General features: G+C 45.6%; 1 long non-coding RNA gene across 1 annotated transcript; it reads left to right on the top strand.

Moving 5' to 3' along the window:
• The first annotated feature begins 2354 nt into the window (after positions 1 to 2354).
• Positions 2355 to 4984, top strand: LOC144819541 (uncharacterized). Its single transcript, XR_013607436.1, has 3 exons — positions 2355 to 2457; positions 3887 to 4003; positions 4696 to 4984. It is a non-coding gene; the product is annotated as an uncharacterized LOC144819541 (long non-coding RNA).
• Positions 4985 to 5333: the final 349 nt, after the last annotated feature.

Raw genomic sequence — 5333 nt, 5'->3', positions numbered from 1 at the left:
TTGCAAGGGGGCCATGTAGATGTTGAAGAGGGTGGGGCTAAGGGATGATCCCTGGGGTACTCTACATCTGGTCTCTGTTGGTTCTGAGAGGTAGGGTGGGAGGCTTACTCTCTTTGTTCTGCCTATGAGGAATGAGCATATCCAGTCTAGGGCCTTTCCTCAGATGCTGTACAAAAGGGAGTGGTGATGGACGGAGCATCTGAACCAATCAAACACTCACACCCAGTCAAAAGATCTGGGTTTGATCCATCACCGTTCTTTAGCCCACTCTGCCACCCCAGTTCAGACGTGGCTATATGCAAATCAGTCTGACCCTGTGCCTCATGGGAACCGTCCAGACCGAACTGCCAAGCCATGTCTTCCCTGGACCGGAAACACGCTTCCGAGGACCGATTTCTGGCATTCCAGCCGCCTTCAGCCCGGCTTGCTTGAATCCAGTGGCAAAGTGAGCAAGGGACTCATGTCTGAGCACACCCTGCCACACTTATGGCGGCCAAAGCGGTACAAAAGGGGGTGGTGATGGACGGAGCATCTGAACCAATCAAACACTCACACCCAGTCAAAAGATCTGGGTTTGATCCATCACCGTTCTTTAGCCCACTCTGCCACCCCAGTTCAGACGTGGCTATATGCAAATCAGTCTGACCCTGTGCCTCATGGGAACCGTCCAGACCGAACTGCCAAGCCAAGTCTTCCCTGGACCGTAAACAAGCTTCCGAGGACCGGTTTCTGGCATTACAGCCGTCTTCAGCCCGGCTTGCTTGAATCCAGTGGCAAAGTGAGCAAGGGACTCACGTCTGAGCATACCCTGCCACACTTATGGCGGCCAAGCGGTACAAAAGGGGGTGGTGATGGACGGAGCATCTGAACCAATCAAACACTCACACCCAGTTAAAAGATCTGGGTTTGATCCATCACCGTTCTTTAGCCCACTCTGCCACCCCAGTTCAGACACGGCTATATGCAAATCAGTCTGATCCTGTGCCCCATGGGAACCGTCCAGCCCGAACTGCCAAGCCATGTCTTTCCTGATCCTATATTTTGACTTTTTTTCCTACTCTTTGTGACTTTTTTTACTACTTTTTCACTCTTTTTCTATAACTTGCTTTTTTTATTTCTTTTACTTACTTTTCAATGTCCTCCCTTTTCTTTTCCTTCCCGAGTCCCAGAACCATGGCCAAGGGTGTGGGCAAGTCCAAGATCAAGGCTGCTCGTGCTCGCAGCTGTAATCGTCTGCCCTGCGGAGGGTGCAGGCACGGGCATTATTTAGTGAGGCAGAGGTGGCCGCACTTGTTTTTTTGGTACAGCGCCACCTCCCCTTAACCCTGGCAGCAGGTGGCAGGCCTGGATCCGGGTACAGGCTCCGGTAGCATCAGCAGCGACGAGGAAAGGTGCGCTGGGCTGTGTTTCGCTGCTCTGGGGTCCGACGTACCCCTAACCAGCTGATTCACGGGGGTCCACTATCCTGGACCGGGAGCAGGACCTGCTAGGAGTGGAGATCCTGGGGTCTTGGTGAGTAGCTATTTAATGTTGCTACTTTGTGTTCTTCTGCTCTTTGACATATATTGTGAATATATTTCCCCGAGCAGCAAGAATGCTGCTGTTTACATTGCAGGTAAATTATGTTTAAAAATCTTCTGTGATTGTGTGACACAGGTGCCTGGTGCTACTAATCTTACTTGTTTGCAACTTTGCGCTCGCTTGGCATGATTATGTAAGAGTTACTTTGGAGAACTTAAGTTAGGTAATGCCAGAGAGACTCTAGTCCTTCCTTTGTGCTCCTGCCACTAAGAAGAGATAGTGGTGGATTGATAGGTTTAGCTACTTATTAATAGGTCATTTTTTAGTGGTCTGCGTGACGCATCCTCTGTCACATCACGGGTTGCTGAGTGCGGCTTTCCGCAGTCCTTAGTAGAACCTTTTGTAATTTGTTTAGTGAGTGCTAATAGGCTTATCCCTAGCAGAACATCAGTAGCAACCAACCAACAATTTGGTGTATGCTAAAAAATGTAGGCATGTGTCCTCCATCTATGCATTTTTGAGGACTAAAATAAATGGAAATGCAGACTTAGTGAACAATTGGCCTGTCTGGAATAGGTGGATTAGTTCAGATGGTACTTAGGCTTACTTAGTATTCTGGAATAAGAATGGAACACTAGATTAGTGTTCATAAATAATAACAAGACGGACCGTGAATCCCGCAATACTAGTCAACCAGATTAGATAGGTCAATTTTATTGCAATTGTTATTTCCATAAAAGTTTTTTTTAGAGTTTTTGAAAGTATTTTATTTGTTTCACTTTCACACCAATCATCCAGGTTTGTCTCTTTCTTTCTTACATCTTTCATGACCAGCACCCAGGGGCAAGAAGACGTGGTCGGAGTCAGCAGGAGCTGGATAAGAGGCCTCCCAGGGCCAGGGATGCTCCTATACTGAGGGCTCTGTTGCTGGCCCCAGTAAGTCCTTCTGTTGTTAATATCAATAATTGTACTTCCCTAACTTTTAATACACCTTATTTTTTCTAAACTATTATTTCGATTTCCTAATTCTATTTTTTACAAAATCTTCTTCAATCTAGACAATCTATTTCTAAATTCTTGTTATCCCTGCCTCTAACTGCCTCTGCTATGACTCGCTGTACTTCTACTATTAGTCTGTCTGTAGCTAAGCTTGCCCAGGTGGCCACTCTTTACGTAAAAATGTTTAAATAAAACTCAGATTCACCAATCGCTCTAGCCACTGAGTCCTGTCCTTTGGCTTTCTAGTCTTCTTAATCTTGAGGAATTTCAACAATTCCCACCAATAAAATGGCCAACCAGAAATTTTACTATTTTTGATAGGATACATAGGAATTAGGACATACTACTATTGGTGTAGGGATTCTGCACACACAGAGCTGTGCACAAGAAAATAGGACATTGGTGATAGGAGGTTGGACCTTCCCACACCGTCCTCACCCACAATCCCCTGACCGACTATCGATAGTGTCTCATAAGCTCCCTGAACCCCCCGAAGAGACCCAATGATTAGACAACCCAGAACATAACACTACACTCCCGACCTCTCACACCCTTTTGCTCACTCACTCGTTTAAGTCCACAAAAAATACCACAGAGTCTATGTAAGTTTAAAAGATTTATTTTCAACTAACAAGTTCTGTACGTTGTTCTGTATAATGCAGTATATGAGCAAGCACCAACAGCAAAATGCATAAGATTAAAACAATAAACATTGTTACAACTACAGGTCCATAAAAGACGAAAGGGGAAATCAATCATGATGATAACTGGACAGTGGTGAAAGAAACACCCTCCCCTTGATAGGAAATGGAATACAGTGTATAAAATTATGAATGATGATCTCTGAGCCAATTCTGGGGGACCCTTACCTTAGAAGAACCTAGAAGTACTCGTTAAATCATAAGCTCTACAAAGCTCTGGTTCATAGAAGGGACTCTTCCGTATGTTATGAGAAAAATGGTGCGCGTTAGTAAATTGCAAGCATTTCTCAGTCGTGCCAAAAGTGTAGCATGCTATAGCTAAGCAATACGGACTGACCACCAGAAGACCTCCATAACAAAGTGGCTTGTTTTTGTGACCTTATATGCAGCGCTCAGACAAGTAGCAGTATTATAAGCTCATGTGGGCTCAAAGGCGTTTTGCACAACAAGCTGTAAGGCAACGTGCACAAAAATAAAAGACACAAAGCTGAAATGGTTGCATGGCTCAGGCTAACTTAGCAAAGACTGTACTCTAGTACCCAATTTGTACTAGTGATGTATGTTGTATATGTATGTATGAACTTTTTCTTCAATCTTGCAAGTGAAAAAGAATAAATAGGGGGATGGGTATATGGCATCTAAAAAATGTGTAATGTTTTTTCTAGGCATACTACTGACCACCACTGCCGGGGCCAGCGGCGATGGCGACGTGGCCACAGAGGGAGCAGGAGGAGAAGGAGATGCAGCTGCAGGGGGTGAGCCAGCAGCACTGGCAGGCGGTGGTAAGTTATATTCCTTACCTATTGACTTTACACTCGATGCATGGGTGTACACTGTGCTGTTGAGACTTAGTAAGTAAGAAGTTGTTATGAACAGTTGGAGAAGACACCCTGCACTTAGCAGTAGCAATTGCATTAGTGGTGGGAGTGTTGAGTAACCAATGGCCTCTTTTATGTGACTTCAACTAAGCTGTGAAAGTCTTATGGCGAAGACTAAAAGTCACATGACCTTGATGGATGGGTTGAACGAAAAGGGAAAGAATAGTGGAAGGAGGAAGGACGTGCAAGATGTAATATTTATGACTGGCAGAGAAGAAAAGGATACGAGCTTCCCCACCTGCAGACAGTAGTAAATAAAACTAACGTGAGTCTGGGTCATGACTCCAGTATGTTTGTCATGGGCACAAGCTGACTGAGCTGGCATGCCACCTACAACGATGTTACGTAATTTCACTAAACAAGAGAGAAGAAGAAGACTGGTGTACAGTGTACTCGAGACCATAGTGCTAGTATAATGCCTGAAACTCCCACAAATGTTAGAGGCAGAGGAAGTGGGAGGATAGATACATACCACAAATGTCATGTACTGTGCTTGCTAGTGCAACTGTGCCACTAAGCGTTGAATAAATTTTGTGTTACTGTTTTGCTAAGAGTATTGGTTACAACAATAGTATTTTCTTTCTTTCTTGATATAGCTTCTCCTTCCCAAGCAAAACCAACCAGGAAGGAGTTGGCAGCCATGGCCCGGCACCGGAAGATGGAGGCCATCTGCAAAGAATACCGGCAGCTGGTGGCTCTGGCAGAGGAGGAGGAGGAGGAGGAGGCGGCAGCAGCTGCAGACTCCTCTAATGCCCCGGGCCCCAGCCAGGCCCCTCCAGTGTTACGGCGCTGCCGTCTGGCAATCGCCCACCGTTACACTTCTATATCAAGCACTGCCCCCCTGGATGAAAGTGTCGTGCATTAAAGCTCTGTGTGGCCCGCCTAGAGGAGCGAATTAAGGTACTCCAGAGGTGAGCCCGCCGATGAGTTGTGACCCTATCGGATTGCCCCTTTTTTATTGCTTCTTTTGGTGGGTGGGATTTGGGTGTTGGGGTAATAGACATGGGCAATTTGGACTTTTTCATTTCGGGCATTGATTGGGGTAGGGAGAGGGGTGGGCCAGGTGTTGTTTTGGGGATTTTTTACATAGCTTATTTTTGTTAGGGGATTACATTATATTTATACTTTACATACAATGTTGTTAATGTTTTGTGGGTGGGGTTACAGTTTTACGTCACACTGTTTCCTTGCTGCTGCAGGGCCACAGCCAGTGTTTGATTTAAATAATCGGCTG

The sequence above is a fragment of the Lissotriton helveticus genome, chromosome 2_1, assembly GCF_964261635.1.
Source record: "Lissotriton helveticus chromosome 2_1, aLisHel1.1, whole genome shotgun sequence".
Taxonomy (NCBI): Eukaryota; Metazoa; Chordata; class Amphibia; order Caudata; family Salamandridae; genus Lissotriton; species Lissotriton helveticus.
The sequence above is the reverse complement of the archived record's forward strand: the minus strand, read 5'-3'. Positions and strand labels throughout refer to the sequence as shown.